The sequence below is a fragment of the Lepus europaeus genome, chromosome 3 (assembly GCF_033115175.1).
Source record: "Lepus europaeus isolate LE1 chromosome 3, mLepTim1.pri, whole genome shotgun sequence".
Classification (NCBI taxonomy): Eukaryota; Metazoa; Chordata; class Mammalia; order Lagomorpha; family Leporidae; genus Lepus; species Lepus europaeus.
Genome location: NC_084829.1, coordinates 83,085,884 through 83,106,201, shown reverse-complemented (window position 1 = coordinate 83,106,201; position 20,318 = coordinate 83,085,884). Strand labels below are relative to the sequence as shown.

The 20,318-nt window shown below is 39.1% G+C and overlaps 1 pseudogene; it reads left to right on the top strand.

The window, feature by feature from the left end:
* Positions 1–231: 231 nt before the first annotated feature.
* The window catches only part of LOC133756587 (transmembrane emp24 domain-containing protein 5-like), a 91,606-nt pseudogene continuing 71,519 nt past the window's right edge, over positions 232–20,318 (top strand).

Here is a 20,318-nt window from a genome sequence, read left to right as displayed (position 1 = left end):
ACGGATAGTCTGGCAAAATAAAGTTTCATAAAAGTGGAATTACTGAAGCCTCAGGAAAAGACTCAAGAAAAAAAAGGGGAGGAAACACTTCCGGATCTAGTGGATGTGACACAGAGGACCTACAGGGAGCCTACCACGTGGAAGCCCAGCCATGGGAGCCGAGCCGAAGAATCTCGCCAGCGCGGGAACGAATGGGAGGTAAGACAAAAACGTCAGAAACCTGAGACATTGATGGAGAGAGAGGCGACGCCGCTGGATTTCTTGACTCTGTTCCACGCCCTGGTGGTCCTGAGCTGGCCCCAAGTGATGGAGCTGCTGCCTCAGAGGAATCCTTCCCTCCACGTCGCGTCCCTGACCAGGCAGCTGCAGCACTGTATGGCCGGCCACCAGCTGCTGCAGTTCAAGGGCTCCACACTGGCCTTGGTCATCATCACCTTAGAGTTGGAGAGGCTCAGGCCCGACTGCTGTGCTCCTATATCTGATCTGCTGAAGAAAGCACAGGTCAGTATGGAGCAGTATGTGCCCTGCAAAGAACTTGTCAAGCAGCAGCTGAGGAGTTTCTAGCTGCCCCTCTGCACAGACTTGCTGGTCCACCTGCCCAGCCCCTGCATGGGCAGAGCACAGCCAGAGCCTCCGTGTTTGAGCTCCTCCGAGTTCTGGCCTTCGTGAACCCCCTAACCAGAAGGCAAGAGGGCCCCAGAAGAGCAGGGGGTAGGGCTGGTACAGCTTACATACGGTCTGCTGGACCATAGCCCAGCCTCCACTGTGTGTGCACATGACCCAAAACTAGAGAGTGAAAGAATAAATGTATGGATGCACAAAAAAAAAAAAAAAATGGGGAAAAGTTGGAAGCATTTCCACTGAGATCTGGTACCAGACAAGGATGCCCACTCTCACCACTGCTATTCAATATAGTTCTGGAAGTTTTAGCCAGAGCTATTAGGCAAGAAAAAGAAATTAAAGGGATACAAATTGGGAAGGAAGAACTCAAACTATCCCTCTTTGCAGATGATATGATTCTTTATTTAGGGGACCCAAAGAACTCTACTAAGAGACTACTGGAACTCATCGAAGAGTTTGGAAAAGTAGCAGGATATAAAATCAATACAAAAAAAATCAACAGCCTTTGTATACACAGGAAATGCCACGGCTGAGGAAGAACTTCTAAGATCAATCCCATTCACAATAGCTACAAAAACAATCAAATACCTTGGAATAAACTTAACCAAGGATGTTAAAGATCTCTACGATGAAAACTACAAAACCTTACAGAAAGAAACAGAAAAGGATACCAAAAAATGGAGAAATCTTCCATGCTCATGGATTGGAAGAATCAATATCATCAAAATGTCTATTCTCCCAAAAACAATTTATACATTCAATGCAACACCAATCAAGATACCAAAGACCTTCTTCTCAGACCTGGAAAAAATGATGCTGAAATTCATATGGAGACACAGAAGACCTCGAATAGCCAAAGCAATCTTGTACAACAAAAACAAAGCCAGAGGCATCACAATACCAGATTTCAGGACATACTACAGGGCAGTTGATAACAAAACAGCATGGTCTGGTACAGAAACAGATGGATAGACCAATGGAACAGAATAGAAACACCAGAAATCAACCCAAACATCTACAGCCAACTTATATTTGATCAAAGATCCAAAACTAATCCCTGGAATAAGGACAGTCTATTCAATAAATGGTGCTGGGAAAATTGGATTTCCACGTGCAGAAGCTTGAAGCAAGACCCCTACCTTTCACCTTACACAAAAATTCACTCAACATGGATTAAAGACTTAAATCTACGACCCAAAACCATCAAATTATTAGAGAGCATTGGAGAAACCCTGCAAGACATAGGTACAGGCAAAATCTTTTTGGAAAAGACCCCAGAAGCACAGGCAGTCAAAGCCAAATTAACATTTGGGATTGCATCAAATTGCGAAGTTTCTGTACTGCAAAGGAACAGTCAGGAAAGTAAATAGGCAACCGACAGAATAGGAAAAAATATTTGCAAACTATACTACAAATAAGGGGTTGATAACCAGATTCTACAAAGAAATCAAGAAAATCCACAACAACAAAACAACCCACTTAAGAGATGGGCCAAGGACCTTTTCGAAAGAGGAAATCCAAATGGCCAACAGACACATGAAAAAATGTTCAAGATCACTAGCAATCAGAGAAATGCAAATCAAAACCACAATGAGGTTTCACCTCACCCCGGTGAGAATGGCTCACATTCAGAAATCTACCAACAACAGATGCTGGCGAGGATGTGGGGAAAAAGGGACACTAACCCACTGTTGGTGGGAATGCAAACTGGTTAAGCCACTATGGAAGTCTGTCTGGAGATTCCTCAGAAACCTGAACATAACCCTACCATACAACCCAGCCATCCCACTCCTTGGAATTTACCCAAAGGAAATTAATTTGGCTAATAAAAAAGCCATCTGCACATTAATGTTGATTGCAGCTCAATTCACAATAGCTAAGACCTGGAACCAACACAAATGCCCATCAACAGTAGACTGGATAAAGAAATTATGGGACATGTACTCCATAGAATACTATACAGCAGTAAGAAACAACGAAACCCGGTCATTTGCAACAAGATGGAGGAATCTGGAAAACATCATGCTGAGTGAATTAAGCCAGTCCCAAAGAGACAAATATCATTTGTATTCCCTGATCGGTGACAACTAACTGAGCGCCAAAGAGCAAACCTGCTGAGGTGAAATGGACACTATAAGAAACAATGACGTGATCAGCTCTTGTCCTGACTCTAGATGTACAATGTAATTCTTTATCCTTTTTAGTATTTGTTGTTGTTGTTGTTGTTCTAGTACTAGTGGTTGAACTCTGTAATTAACACACAATTATTCTTGGGTGTTTAAATTTAAACTGAAAAGTGATCCCTATTAAATTTAAGAGTGGAAAAAGAGAGGGAGGAGATGTACAATTTGGGACATGCTCAATCAGACTTGCCCCAAATGATGGAGTTAGAAATGTGCCAGGGGATTCCAATACAATCCCATCAAGGTGGCATGTACCAATGCCATCTCACTAGTCCAACTGATCAATTTCAGTTCACAATTTATCACACTGATAGGTCTAAGAATCAAAGGGATCACAAAAACTAGACAAGTGTCTGCTAATACTAACTGATAGAATCAAAAAGGGAGAGAAAGATCCAACATGGAAAGTGGGATACACAGCAGACTCATAGAATGGCAGACGTCCTAAACAACACTCTGGCCTCAGAATCAGCCCTTAAGGCATTCGGATCTGGCTGAAGAGCCCATGAGAGTATTTTAGGCATGGAAAGCCAAGAAACCATTGAAAAGAAAAAAAAGAAGAAGACCTAAATGAAAGATCTCTGTGAGTGAGATCCCAGTGGAAAGAACGGGGCCATCAAAGAAGAAGGTACCTTTCTCTGAAGGGAGGAGAGAACTTCCACTTTGACTATGACCCTAGCGGAATAAGATCAAAGTCAGCGAACTCTAAAGGCTTCCATAGCCCTGGCAACTCATGACTAGAACCTAGGAAGATTACTAACGCCATGAACAGGAGTGTCAAATTGTTAAGTCAGCAACAGGAGCCACTGTGTAATTACGTCTCATGTGGAATCTGTCCTTAATGTGTTGTCTAATGTGCAGTGATGCTATAACTAGTGATGAAACAGTATTTTTACACTTTGTGTTTTTGCATGGGTACAAACTGATGAGATCTTTACTAATTATATACTGAATCGATCTCCTGTATATAAAGAGAATTGGAAATGAATAAAAAAACCTGGTGTTTAGTTGGAAATGGCATAGAAAATTAATTAATTTTTTAAAAAAATATTATGTAGATTTCTGTCTTTAATGTGCTGTGCACTGTTATTTAATGCTATAACTAGTACTCCAACAGTATTTTTTTTCACTTTGTGTTGCTATATGGGGGCAAACTGTTGAAATCATTACCTAATATATACTAAACTGATCTTCTGTATATAAAGAGAATTGAAAATGAATCATGATGTGATTGGAAGGGAAGAGGGAGTGGGAAAGGGGAGGGTTGTGGGTACGAGGGATTTTTTGGGAGGGGGAAGCCATTGTAACCCAGAAGCTGTACTTTGGAAATTTATATTCATTAAATAAATGTTTATTAATAAAAAAAAATTATGGGACATGTACTCTATAGAATACTATACAGCAGTAAAAAATAAAATGAAATCTGATCCTTTACAACAAAATGGAGGAATCTGTAAAACATCATGCTGAGTAATTCAAGCCAGTCCCAAAGGGACAAATATCATATGTTCTCCCTGATTGGTGACAACTAACTGAGCACCAGAAAGGAAAATGTTGATATGAAATGGATACTATGAGAAACAGTGACTTTATCAGCCCTTATCCTGACTGTTCATGCACAAATTAATACTTTATCCCTTTTTGTATTTTTTTGTTCTACTTAAAATTATTTATTGAACTCTTTAATTAACACACAATTATTCTTAGCTGTTTAAATTTAAGTGAAAAGTGATCTCTGTTAAATATAAGATTGGGAATAAGAGAGGGAGGAGATGTACAATTTGGGACATGCTCAAGCTGACTTGCCCCAAATGGTAGAGTTTGAAATGTGTCAGGGGATTCCAATACAATCCCATCAAGGTGGCATATACCAATGCCATCTCACTAGTCCAAGTGATCAATTTCAGTTCTCAGTTGATGGCTCTGTATTTCTAAGAGTCAAAGGGATCACACAAACAAGACTAGTGTCTGCTAATACTAACTGATAGAACTAAAAAGGGAGAGAATGATCCAACATAGGAAGCGGGATACACAGCAGACTCATAGAATGGCAGATGTCCTAAACAGCACTCTGGCCTCAGAATCGGCTCTTCAGGCATTCAGACTGGCTGAAGAGCCCATGAGAGTATTTTAGGCATGGAAAGCCAAGACACTCTGAAAAAAAAACAGAGGACCTAAATGAAAGATCTCTGCTAGTGAGATCCCAGTAGAAAGAACGGGCCATCAAAGAAGCAGGTACCTTTCTCTGAAGGGAGAAGACAACTTCCACTTTGACTATGACCTTGTCTAAAAAATTTCAGAGTCAATGAACTCAAAAGGCTTCCATAGCCTTGGCAACTGATGACTAGAGCCTATGGAAATTACTGATGCCATAAACAAGAGTGTCAATTGGTTAAGTCAACAACAGGAGTCACTGTGCACTTACTCCTCATGTAGGATCTCTGTCCTTAATGTGTTGTTCAATGTGAATTAATGCTGTAACTAGTATTTTGCAGTATTTTACACTTTATGTTCTTTGTGGGTGCAAACTGTTGAAATCTTTAATCAATATATGCTAAATTGATCTTCTGTATAGAAAGATAATTGAAAATTAATCTTCATGTGAATGGAATGGGAGAGGAAGTGGGAGAAGGGAGGGTTGCAGGTGGGAGGGAAGTTATGGGGGGAAAAAGCCATTGTAATCCATAAGCTGTACTTTGGAAATTTATATTTATTAAATAAAAGTTAAAATAGTTGGAGATATGCAAATAATATGAAACGAAGAAATGTACAGATCCTAGGAAATGCAGAAGGCATGGAATGAGAGAAAGGATTAGAAGACCTTCTTAATGAAATAGTAAAAGAAGGGGTCAGCGCTCTGGCATAATGTGTAAAGCCTCTGCCTGCCTTGCTGACATCCCATATGGGCACTGGTTCAAGTCCTTGCTGCTCCACTTCCTAATCAGCTCTCTACTATGGCCTGGGAAAGCAGCAGAAAATGGCCCCAAGTCCTTGGGCCCCTGCACCGATGTGGGAAATCCAGAAGCGCCTATCTCTTGGCTTCAGATCGGCGCAGCTCCAGCCATTCTGGCCAACTAGGGAGTGAACCAGCAGATGGAAGACCTCCCTTTCTCTGCCTCCTCTTCTCTCTCTATGTAATTCTGAATTTCAAGCAGAATAAATGAATCTTTAAACAAAAAAAGCAATAGTAAAAGAAAACTTCCCCAAACCAGAGAAAGAAAGAGACATCCAATTACAGGAAGTACACAGATCTCCCAATACACATAACCAGAAAAGATCTTTGCCATGATTCATTGTTGTAAAACTCCCCACAGTAAAACATTTTTATGAAGATTCTAAAATGTGCATTAGAGAAACACCAAATCACATTCAGAGAAAACCCATTTAGACTCACTGCAGACTTCTCATCAGAAACTCTACAGGCAAAGAGAGATGGCAATATAAATCAAATCCTAAGAGAAAACTGAACCCTGCAAAGCTCTCACTTATGAATTAAGTAGAAATAAAGATCTTCCACAGCAAACTGAATTTAAAAGAATTTGTAACTATCTTGCCCAGCACTACAAAGATGTGCTAACAGAAACACAGAAACAGGAACATCACTATGAAAGAATATTTATGCAGAAAATGTACCCATAAAAGCACAAAGGTAACCAAAAGAAAAAATTAGGACTATTAACGGTAATATGGTAGGGCAAAGTCAGTACTTAATAACAGTCACCCTGAGTGTAAATGGTCTCACATCTCCAGTTGAAAAACACAGACTGGCTGAATGGATTAAAAAACAAAATCCATATATTTGCTGCCTACAAAAAACACATCCACCAATAAAAATGTACACAGACTGAAAGTGAAATGATGGAAAAAGATAATCCATGCTAAAGGAAACCAAAAATGAGATGGTATAGCCATCCTAATTACAGAGAAAATAGACCTTAACACAAAAACTATTGAAAGAGACAAAGGACACTATATAATGATTACAGGATCAATTCAACAGGAAGATGTGACTACTATAAATGTATATTCAACTAATTACAGGGTACCTAGCTATTAAACAGAAATGTTGATGGATTTAAAGGGAGATAGAGACTCAAATACAATAGTAATGGGGGAATTCAATACTCCACTTTCAGCAATAGAAAGATCAATCAGACAGAAATTCAACACAGAAAAAAAGAGTTAATCAACAGAATACCAAAAGGATCTGATAGATATCTATAGAGCCTTCCACCGTACAGCCACAAAAAAAATTTTTCTCACCAGAACATGGAACTTTCTCTAGGATTAACCACATGCTAAGCAATAAGGCAAGTCTCAGCAAATTCAAAAACATCAAAATAATATCATGCATATTCTTGGACCACAATGTAATGAAGCTAGAAATCAACAACTCAGGAATCTCTAAAATATATTCAAACACATGGAGAATGAACAGTGGGTCATAGAACAAATCAAAAGAGAAATCAACAAATTTCTGGAAACAAATGAAGACAATACAACATAGCAAAACTTATGGGATACAGCAAAAGCCGTGTTAAGAAGAAAGTTTATAGCAATTGGTGCCTGCATCAAGTAATTGGAAAGATACCAAATAAATTAACTATTCATGCATCTAAAGGATCTAGAAAAAACAACAGCAAAAGAAACCCCAAACTAGTAGGAAAAAAGAAATAATTAAAATTAGAGAAGAAATCAACAAAATTGAGTACCAAAAAGCCAATTAAAAATATCAGCAAAACAAACAGATGTTTTTTGGAAAAATAAACATTGGTACAACTAGCAAAAAAAGAAAAAGAAGATCCAAATCAATAAAATTAGACATGAAACACAAAATAACAACAGTCACCACAGAAATAAAAAGAATCATCAGAAAATACTACTCAGAGCTGTATGCCAACAAATTTGGAAATCTAGAAGAAATGAATAGATCTCTGGGTAGATGCAACCTACATCAATTGAGCCCTGAAGAAATATAAAACCTAAACAGATCAATTAACAAGACAGAAATTGAATCAGTAATAACCATCCTCCCAACAAAGAAGCCCAGGACCAGAGGGCTTCAAAGCTGAATTTTACCAGACATTTAAAGATTAACTAACTTCACTTCTTCTCAAGTTATTCAAAAACAATTGAAAGGGATGGAATACTACCAAATTTTTCCTATGAAGCCAGAATCTCCTTAATCCCTAAACCCAGAAGGGACTCAACAGACAAAAAGAACTACCAACCAATTTCCCTGAGGAACATAGCACAAAAATCCTCAACAAAATTTTGGCCAATCTAATCCAACATCAGAAAGATAATCCACCTAAACCAAGTGGGATAAATCCCTGGTATGCAGGGATAGTTCAACATTCACAAGTCAATTAATATGATACACCACATTAACAAGTTGAAGAAAAATGACCATATGATTATTGCAACATATGCAGAGAAAGCAATTAACAAAATATAACACCTTTTGAAGGTGAAAAATCTAAGCAAATTGGGTATAGAAGGAACATTCCTCAACACAATCAAGGAAATCTATGACAAACCCCCGGCCAGATTCCTATTGAATCTGGAAAAGTTGGAAGCATTTCTACTGATATCTGGAACCAAACATAAATGTCCACTCTAACAACTGCTTTTTAATGTAGTCCTGGGAGTTTTAGCCAGAGTCATTAGCTAAGAAAAAGAAATCAAAGGAACTTAAATTGGGAAAGAGGAATTCAAATTATCCCTACTTGCAGAAGACATAATTCTATATATAGGGTATCCAAAAGACTCCACCATGGGACTATAGGAACTCATAGGAGGGCCTGATAAAGTAATAATATACAAAATCAACACAAAAAACAACAAACTTTGTAAACGCAGACAATGCCATGCCTGAGAAAAAAAAATTCTAATATCAATCCCATTCAGAATAACTACAAAAAAAAACACCTTGGAATAATATAACCAAAGATGTCAATGATCACTACAATGAGAATTACAAAACATTAAAGAAAGAAATAGAAGAGATAGAAAAAAAATGAAAAAAATCTTCCAAGATTCGTGGATTGGAAGAATCAACATCATCAGTGTTCATTCTTCCAAAATCAATATACAGATTCAATGTGATACCAATAAACATACTAAAGGCATTCTTCTCAGATCTAAAAAAATGATGCTGAAATTCATGTGGAAATAAAGGAGACCTTCAATAGTTAAAGCAATCTTATATAAGAAAAACAAAGTCAGTGGAATCACAGTACCAGATTTCAAGACATACTACAAGGCAGTTATAATCAAAAAAGCATGTTAAGGCTGGCGCCGTGGCTTAACAGGCTAATCCTCCACCTTGCGGCACCAGCACACCAGGTTCTAGTCCCGGTTGGGGCGCCAGATTCTGTCCCGGTTTCCCCTCTTCCAGGCCAGCTCTCTGCTATGGCCCAGGAAGGCAGTGGAGGATGGCCCAAGTCTTTGGGCCCTGCACCCGCATGGGAGACCGGGAGAAGCACCTGGCTCCTAGATTCAGATCAGCGAGATGTGCCGGCCGCAGTGGCCATTGGAGGGTGAACCAACGGCAAAAAGGAAGACTTTTCTCTCTGTCTCTCTCTCTCACTATCCACTCTGCCTGTCAAAAAAAAAAGCAGATGGATAGACCAATGGAACAGAATATAAACACCAGAAATCAATCCAAGTGTGTACAACCAACATATATTTGACCAAAGAGCTAAAATCAACCCCTTGAGCAAGGACAATCTCTTCAACAAATGATGCTGTGAAAATTGGATTTCCATATCCAGAAGAAATAAACAAGGCCCCTACTTTACAACTTACACAAAAAGCCATTCAAAATGAATTAAAGATCTAAATCTATGATCTGATTCCGTCAAATTGTTAGAGATTGGAGGAACCTTGTTAGATATTGGCCAGGCAAAGAGTTCATGAAAAAGACCTCAGAGGCAGAAGCTATAAAAGCCAAAATTCACAAGTGGGGTTACATAAAATTGAGAAGCTTCTGTACTGCAAAAGAAGCACTCAGGAAAGGGAAGAGGCAACTGACAGAATGGGAGAAATTATTAACAAACAGTGCAACTTATAAAAGATTAATAACATAATATATAAAGAGATCAACAAATAAAACCAAACAACCTGGTGAAGAAATGGGCAAAGGACTTAAGCAGTCATTTTTCAAAAGAGGAAATCTAAATGGCCAAAAGACACATGAAAAAATGTTCAGGATCACTAGCCATAAGGGAAATGCAAATCAAAACCACAATGAGGTTTCACCTCACTCCAGTTAAAATGGCTTTGATACACAAGTCAACAAACAACAAATGCTGGCAATGATGTGTGGGAAAAGGTACCCTAATCCACTGTTGATGGGAATTTAAAATGTTAAAACCACTATGGAAGACATTCTGAAGACACTTCAAAAATCTGAATATAATTTTACCATATTACCCAGCCTTCTCACTCCTGGGAATTTTCCAAGGGAAATGAAATCATGAAAAAATGTTCAAGATCACTAGCAATCAGAGAAATGCAAATCAAAACCACAATGAGGTTTCACCTCATCCTGGTGAGAATGGCTCACATTCAGAAATCTACCAACAATAGATGCTGGAGAGGATGTGGGGGAAAAGCTGGTGGGAATGCAAACTGGTTAAGCCACTATGGAAGTCAGTCTGGAGATTCCTCAGAAACCTGAATAATAACCCTACAAAACAACCCAGCCATCCCACTCCTTGGAATTCACCCAAAGGAAATTAAATTGGCAAACAAAAAAGCCGTCTGCACATTAATGTTTATTGCAGCTCAATTCACAATAGCTAAGACCTGGAACCAACACAAATGCCCATCAACAGTAGACTGGATAACAAATTATGGGACATGTACTCTATAGAATACTATACAGCAGTTAAAAAGAATGAAACCCGGTCATTTGCAACAAGATGGAGGAATCTGGAAAACATCATGCTGAGTGAATTAAGCCAGTCCCAAAGAGACAAATATCATTTGTTTTCCCTGATTGGCGACAACTAACTGAGCACCAAAGAGGAAACATGTTGAAGTGAAATGAACACTATGAGAAACAGTGACTTGATCAGCTCTTGTGCTGACTCTAGATGTACAATGTAATACTTTATCCTTTTTAGTATTTGTTGTTGTTGTTGTTGTTCTAGTACTAATGGTTGAACTCTGTAATTAACACACAATTATTCTTAGGTGTTTAAATTTTAACTGAAAAGTGATCCCTGTTAAATATATGAGTGGGAATAAGAGAGGGAGGAGATGTACAATTTGGGACATGCTCAATCGAACTTGCCCCAAATGATGGAGTTAGAAACGTGCCAGGGGATTCCAATACAATTCCATCAAGGTGGCATGTACCAGTGCCATCTCACTAGTCCAAGTGATTGATCTCAGTTCACAATTGATGACTCTGATAGGTCTAAGAGTCAAAGGGATCACACAAACAAGACAAGGGTCTGCAGCACCGCAGGCAGAGGATTACCCTAATGAGCTGCGGCGCCATCCTGAAATCTTTATTTAATAAAGAGTTCATCATATGTGTATAAAATCAATTAAAATAGATCTCAGTAAAAAGTCAGAGTGGGAATAAGAGAGGGAAGAGTAAGTTTGTAACTATAAAGCTGTATAGTTCTGCATACATGCCTACAGACTTACTTATAAGGATACAGTTCAAAAACTTGCCATGGGACTCCAAATCGCATTACACTTGGTGGTAAAAATGCCATCTTAATTGTTGAACTGATCTTATTAAGTGTTAAAGTGATACATAGATAGGATTCAGTGTTAAAGGGATCACATAAATAAGACAAAGTGTCTGTTAATAATAGATAGAATTAAGAAGGAGAGAGTGATCTAACATGGGAAGCAGGCCTCACAGCAGACTCATAGAATAACAAATGCCCTAAACAGCACTCTGACCTCAGAATCAGCCCTTAAGACATTCTTATCTGGATAAAAAGCCCATGAGAACATTTCAGGCATGGAAAGCCAAGGCACTATGGTAAAAAAAAATCCTACATGAAGGTTCCCTTTGAGTGAGACCCAGTGGGAAGAAGTGGCAATCAAAGATAGATGTACTTTTCTCTGAAAGGAGGAGAGAACTTCTACTTTGCTGAATGCCTTCTCTAAATACTGAAGGAGACTGTGAATTCAATAGACTTTCATAGCCTTGATAAGTCATGTCAAGAGCCTCAGTTGATAACTAACATCATACATAAGAGTGTTAGTTGTTAAATTAACAACAGGGTTCACCATGCACTTACTTCACATGCACCACCTATGTCCTCATTATGTTGTATTATGAGAACTAACTGTAAAACTGACTCTCGAACAGTTTTCTGTGTGTGTATCTGCGCAAATTATTGAAATCTTTACTTAGTATAGAGTTGGTCTTCTGTGTAAAAAAATTAATTGAAAATTAATCTTAATGGAGAATGGGACAGGGAATGGAAGAGAGAGGAGGAGGTGGGGTGAGTGTAGGTGCAGGAGGGTGAGTTTGAAGGTAAGAATCACTGTATTCCTAAAGTTGTACTTATAAAATTTTTACGCATTGAATAAAAGGTTCCTTTAGGAAAAAAGAAAAAATAATAAGTTGCTTTCACCATAAAACATCTCATTTTCTTTTTTTTTTAACTTTTATTTAATGAATATAAATTTACAAAGTATAGCTTATGGGTTACAATGGCTTCCCCCCTCCCATAACTTCCCTCCCGCCCGCAACCCTCCCCCCTCCCGCTCCCTTTCCCCTTCCATTCATGTAAAGATTCATTTTCAATTCTCTTTGTATACAGAAGATCAGTTTAGTATATATTAGGTAAAGATTTCAACATTTTGCCCATATAGCAACATCAAGTGAAAAAACTACCATTGGATTACTAATTATAGCATTAAATAGCAATGTACAGCACATTAAAGACAGAGATCCTACATAATTTTTTTTTCAAAATAATTAATTTTCTATGCCATTTCCATTTTAACACCAGGTTGTTTTTTTTTTTTTCATTTCCAATTCTCTTTATATACAGAAGATCACTTCAGTATATAATTAGCAAAGACCTCATCAGTCTGCGCCCACACAGAAACGCAAAGTATAAAAATACTGTTTCAGTACCAGTCATAGCATCACTTGGCTTTAGACGACACATTAGGGACAGATCCCGCATGGGGTGTAAGTACACAGTGACTCCTGTTGCTGACTTAACAATTTGACACTCCTGTTCATGGCGTCAGTAATCTCCCTAGGCTCTAGTCATGAGTTGCCAGGGCTATGGAAGCCTTTAGAGTTCGGTGACTTTGATCTTATTCCGATAGGGTCATAGTCAAAGTGGAGGTTCTCTCCTCCCTTCGGAGAAGGGTACCTCCTTCTTTGATGGCCCCGTTCTTTCCGCTGGGATCTCACTTTCTACTCATCTCAGGTTTAGATTTATCTCAATATCACGACCAACAAATAACATGAGTTTTGATATTTTATTTTTCAATATGAAATCAGGTCTCCCTCACAAAATTTGCTTACAAAATTCGATCTTTTGTGGCAGGCATTTTGGCATACTGATTAGGCCACCACTTTGGATGCCTGTATCCTATATAGGAGTTATGGATACAAGTCCCCACCTCTGCTTCCCATTCAGTTCCTGGTAATGTGCACCCTGGAAGGCATCATGGAATGGCTTGAGAACTGAGTTTCTGCCCCCCATTTGGAGAGGTCCAGATAGATTTCCAATCTCTTGAATCTGGCCTGGCCCAGCCCCAGCTGTTACAGGCATTGGGAGAGTAGGGTAGGGAACCAGTGAATGAAAGATTCTCTCTCTCTCTCTCTCTCTCTGTCTCTCTCTGTCTCTCTCTCTCTCCCCAAACACACACACACACACACGTACACACACTTACACATATACACAGTTCTACCTTTCAAAGAAATAAATCTTAAAGAAAAAGAGGGGTCGGGGCTGTGGTATAGTGCATAAAGCTGCCACCTGCAATGCTGGCATCCCATATGGGAACCAGTTTGAGTTCCAGCTGCTCCACCTCTGATCCAGCTCTCTTCTATGGCTTAGGAAAGCAGTAGAAAATGGCCCAAGGACCTGGGTCCTGCACCCATGTGGGAGACCCAGAAGAAGCTCCTGGCTCCTGGCTTCAGATCAGCACAGCTCTGGCCATTGCAGCCAAATGGGGAGTGAACCAACAGATGGAAGACCTCTCTCTCTCTATCTCTCTCTCTCTCTACCTTTCCTTCTCTCTGTGTGTAACTCTGACTTTCAAATAAATAAATAAATCTCTTTTAAAAAAGAAAAAGCAATAAAAACAAAAAATTACATATGATAGTTTCTTTTTTGTTGTTGTTGTAGTTGAAGTGGTAAAATGAACTGTTTTCTAGATAAGCTATTGTGAAGGAGGAAGGTAGAGGAGAATCCCATTTGGTGGCATATTGAGTTTCCAAACAGCCTGCCTTTTTTTTAAAGAAAAAGGAGTCCCATAAAATAATCTTTAGTTGACTTCATCTGGGCCCTGAATCAACACCCTTTAAGTTCTACTCTTGAGGAGAAAAGAACTCAGGAGTGAGCACTTGGCACAGAAATTAAGACACAATTTAGGACACTGGCATCCCATCTCAGAATGCCTGCGTTATGTTTTGGCTAAAATTATGATTCCAGTTTCCTGCTAATGTGCATCCTGGAAGCAGCAGGGGATAGGTCAAGTGCTTGGGTCCCTGATACCCACATAAGAGACACAGTCTGAGTTCCCAGCTCGTGGCTTTGGCTAGGCCTAGCTCTGGTTGTTCCAGGTGCTAAGGGTGTGAACTAATAAACAGAAGAGTTTTTTCTCTCTCTCTGTATTTCTGTCTGTCTGTCTCTCTCTCTTTCCACACTCATGTGTGTGTGTCTGTGTGTAATGTATATGTGTAACCTTTCAGATAAAAAAATAAGAAAAAAAAAACAACAGTACAATTGGAATGAAATGTTAGAGAAATTTACACACCAAACCTTTAACAGCTGCACTAGACTTGTCAAAATGTTACTTAGGAGTTTAATTTAGTAGCTTTCCAACATATGGGCAACAATATGGTCTCAGTGGTTCCCTGCTACTGGCATGGCTGAGGAGGAGGGAAAATAATTAGATATCTGACAGGCAAATGGCTGCTCTCACAGCTCAGGCAAGGATTTTGCAGAGGGCACTAGATATTTTTAAACCATGGTTCCTTCAGAGCTAAAGAAATTGTACATTTTTCCTTTGCTGGTAAATTGAAATTCATTTGTTTCAGAGTATGATGATAAAGAAGTAATTGAAGTCATCACGCCTCTACTCATAATTCATTTATCCAGTGTATGGTGAAAAATCATTCAAGCCATATATGCTGTAAGAAGTTGAATGCTGAGAGATGAGAACATTGTATTTGATAAAATACAACACCCTTTCATGATGAAAACTCTAAGCAAACTGGGTATGGAAGGAACATTCCTCAATACAATCAAAGCAATATATGAACAACCCACGGCCAACATCCTATTGAATGGGGAAAAGTTGGAAGCATTTCCACTGAGATCTGGTACCAGACAGGGATGCCCACTCTCACCGCTGCTATTCAATATAGTTCTGGAAGTTTTAGCCAGAGCTATTAGGCAAGAAAAAGAAATTAAAGGGATACAAATTGGGAAGGAAGAACTCAAACTATCCCTCTTTGCAGATGATATGATTCTTTATTTAGGGGACCCAAAGAACTCTACTAAGAGACTACTGGAACTCATCGAAGAGTTTGGAAAAGTAGCAGGATATAAAATCAATACAAAAAAATCAACAGCCTTTGTATACACAGGAAATGCCACGGCTGAGGAAGAACTTCTAAGATCAATCCCATTCACAATAGCTACAAAAAACAATCAAATACCTTGGAATAAACTTAACCAAGGACGTTAAAGATCTCTACGATGAAAACTACAAAACCTTACAGAAAGAAACAGAAAAGGATACCAAAAAATGGAGAAATCTTCCATGCTCATGGATTGGAAGAATCAATATCATCAAAATGTCCATTCTCCCAAAAGCAATTTATACATTCAATGCAACACCAATCAAGATACCAAAGACCTTCTTCTCAGACCTGGAAAAAATGATGCTGAAATTCATATGGAGACACAGAAGACCTCGAATAGCCAAAGCAATCTTGTACAACAAAAACAAAGCCAGAGGCATCACAATACCAGATTTCAGGACATACTACAGGGCAGTTGATAACAAAACAGCATGGTCTGGTACAGAAACAGATGGATAGACCAATGGAACAGAATAGAAACACCAGAAATCAATCCAAACATCTACAGCCAACTTATATTTGATCAAAGATCCAAAACTAATCCCTGGAATAAGGACAGTCTATTCAATAAATGGTGCTGGGAAAATTGGATTTCCACGTGCAGAAGCTTGAAGCAAGACCCCTACCTTTCACCTTACACAAAAATTCACTCAACATGGATTAAAGACTTAAATCTACGACCCAAAACCATCAAATTATTAGAGAGCATTGGAGAAACCCTGCAAGATATAGGTACCAGCAAAGACTTCTTGGAAAAGACACCAGAAGCACAGGAAGTCAAAGCCAAAATTAACATTTGGGATTGCATCAAATTGAGAAGTTTCTGTACTTCAGAAGAAACAGTCAGGAAAGTGAAGAGGCAACCAACAGAATGGGAAAAAATATTTGAAACTATACTACACATAAAGGGTTGATAACCAGAATCTACAAAGAAATCAAGAAAATCCACAACAACAGAACAAACAACCCACTGAAGAGATGGGCCAAGGACCTCAATAGACATTTTTCGAAAGAGGAAATCCAAATGGCCAACAGACACATGAAAAAATGTTCAAGATCACTAGCAATCAGAGAAATGCAAATCAAAACCACAATGAGGTTCTATCTCACCCTGGTGAGAATGGCTCACATTCAGAAATCTACCAACAACAGATGCTGGCAAGAATATGGGGAAAAAGGGACACTAACCCACTATTGGTGGGAATGCAAACTGGTTAAGCCACTATGGAAGTCAGTCTGGAGATTCCTCAGAAACCTGAACATAACCCTACCATACAACCCAGCCATCCCACTCCTTGGAATTTACCCAAAGGAAATTAATTTGGCTAATAAAAAAGCCATCTGCACATTAATGTTGATTGCAGCTCAATTCACAATAGCTAAGACCTGGAACCAACACAAATGCCCATCAACAGTAGACTGGATAAAGAAATTATGGGACATGTACTCCATAGAATACTATACAGCAGTAAGAAACAATGAAACCCAGTCATTTGCAACAAGATGGAGGAATCTGGAAAACATCATGCTGAGTGAATTAAGCCAGTCCCAAAGAGACAAATATCATTTGTATTCCCTGATCGGTGACAACTAACTGAGCGCCAAAGAGCAAACCTGTTGAAGTGAAATGCACACTATAAGAAACAGTGACTTGCTCAGCTCTTGTCCTGACTCTAGATGTACAATGTAATTCTTTATCCTTTTTAGTATTTGTTATTGTTGTTGTTGTTCTAGTACTAGTGGTTGAACTCTATAATTAACACACAATTATTCTTGGGTGATTAAATTTTAACTGAAAAGTGATCCCTATTAAATTTAAGAGTGGAAAAAGAGAGGGAGGAGATGTACAATTTGGGACATGCTCAATCAGACTTGCCCCAAATGATGGAGTTAGAAATGTGCCAGGGGATTCCAATACAATCCCATCAAGGTGGCATGTACCAATGCCATCTCACTAGTCCAACTGATCAATTTCAGTTCACAATTTATCACACTGATAGGTCTAAGAATCAAAGGGATCACACAAACAAGACTAGTGTCTGCTAATACTAACTGATAGAATCAAAAAGGGAGAGAAAGATCCAACATGGGAAGTGGGATACACAGCAGACTCATAGAATGGCAGACGTCCTAAACAACACTCTGGCCTCAGAATCAGCCCTTAAGGCATTCGGATCTGGCTGAAGAGCCCATAAGAGTATTGTAGGCATGGAAAGCCAAGATACCATGGAAAAGAAAAAAAGAAGAAGACCTAAATGAAAGATCTCTGTGAGTGAGATCCCAGTGGAAAGAACGGGGCCATCAAAGAAGGAGGTACCTTTCTCTGAAGGGAGGAGAGAACTTCCACTTTGACTATGACCCTAGCGGAATAAGATCAAAGTCACCGAACTCTAAAGGCTTCCATAGCCCTGGCAACTCATGACTAGAGCCTAAGGACATTACTGACACCATGAACAGGAGTGTCAAATTGTTAATTCAGCAACAGGAGTCACTGTGTACTTACATCCCATGTGGGATCTGTCCTTAATGTGTTGTCTAATGTGCAGTGATACTATGACTGGTGTTGAAACAGTATTTTTGCACTTTGTGTTTCTGCGTGGGTGCAAACTGATGAGATCTTTACTAATTATATACTGAATAGATCTTCTGTATATAAAGATAATTGGAAATGAAAAAAACCCTGGTGTTAAATTGGAAATGGCATAGAAAATTAATTAATTTTTAAAAAAAATATATTATGTAGGATCTCTGTCTTTAATGTGCTGTACACTCTTATTTAATGCTATAACTAGTACTCCAACAGTATTTTTTTCACTTTGTGTTGCTATATGGGGGCAAACTGTTGAAATCTTTACCTAATATATACTAAACTGATCTTCTGTATATAAAGAGAATTGAAAATGAATCATGATATGATTGGAAGGGGAGAGGGAGCGGGAAAGGGGAGGGGTGTGGATGGGAGGGAAGTTTTGGGAGGGGGAAGCCATTGTAACCCATGGGCTGTGCTTTGGAAATTTATATTCATTAAATAAAAGTTTAATAAAAAAAAGAAAGTGTGAAGCTTTTTCTTTCTCTACCTTCATCACATACAATAGTACGTGACAGGAGAGCTCCCCATGGTAACATTCAATTTTTCTGAAATAAGACACTTTTTTAGAGTTAAGTTTATCTCCAAAGAAAGCATATAAATTTCAACCAAGTCATACTTCATTTATTTTTTTATAACCAAGTTTGTGTATATTTATCTTCATGAAAAAATTTGTCTGAAGCTCATCTTTTGTCCATTTCCAATGTTATAAACTAAATGTCATTCTACTCAAAATTCTTATGTTAAATCCCACTGTGATAGTGTTGGGAGGTGAAGCCTTTGGAAAATGATTAGGTTTAAATCAATTCATGAAGGTGATCCCCTCATGAGTGTCATAATAAAAAAAGAAACCAGGGAGCTGACTCTCTATCTCTACTGTTTGAGGACACAATGAGAAGTCTCCTTTTAAAAGTCAGGAAGAACTACAAGAAAATAAATATCTGTTGCTTAAAACACTCAATCTAAGGTGTTTTGTTATAGTAGCCCTAGCAGAACATCACCCAGTAAAATAATGGGAGAAGAAATTTTATTTAGGACAAAACTGCAGTCAGATGGGAAAAGACAGCAGTGACACAAGGGTGTATACCACATAAAATCAGGGCATATTTCTCTCTGAATTTAAAGATGAGATACCATAGGAGTTGTCAGACTCAGACAGCACAGGTTTGCCCTTGTTGGGAGTTAGGGACAGAGAGAGAGTTATTTTAAGGAACTGGTTCATGTGACGGTGGCCTAGAAAGTCCAAAATCTGTAGAGGGTTGCTAGAAATTCAAGTAAGAGTTGATTTTAGCCTTGAGTCCAAAATTGGCAGGGCAGCAGGTTGGAAACTCAGAAAGGGTTTTTCTGATGCAGAACCCCAAGTCCTAAGGCAGAATTCCTTCTTCTTCTGAAATCCTTAGTTTTGTTCTTTTTTTTTTTGAGATTTTTATTTATTTATGTGAAAGGCAGAGTTACAGAGAGGCAGAGGCAAAAAGAGAGAGACAGGTCTTCCATCTGCTAGTTTATTCCCCAGATGACCACAATGGCCAGAGCTGTGCCAATCCCAAGCCAGGAGCCAGGAGCTTCTTTCCAGTCTCCTACATGGGTGCATGGGCCCAAGGACTTGGGACATATTATACTGCTTTCCCAGGCCATAACAGAGAGCTTGATTGGAAAAGGGGCAGCCAGGACTCGAACTAGCACCCGTATGGGATGCCAGAACTGCAGTGGCAGCTTTACCAGCTACGCCACTGCACCAGTCCAGGCTTAGCTCTTAAATCCTTCAACCAGTTAGATGAGACACCCACACATTATGGAAAGATAATTTGTTATTCTCAAATTGTCTCATTGTACATTTTTTTAAATTTATTTGACAGGTAGAGTTAGACAGTGAGAGAAAGAGACAGAGAGAAAGGTCTTCCTTCCATTGGTACACCCCCAAAATGGCTGCCATGGCTGGAGCTATGCTGATCCAAAGCCAGGAGCCAGGAGCTTCTTCAGGGTCTTCCACGTGGGTGCAGGGGCCCAAGGACTTGGGCCATCCTCCACTGCCTTCCCTGGCCACAAAAGAGAGCTGGATTGGAAGAGGAACAGCCAGGACTAGAACCCGGCACCCATATGGGATGCCGGTGCC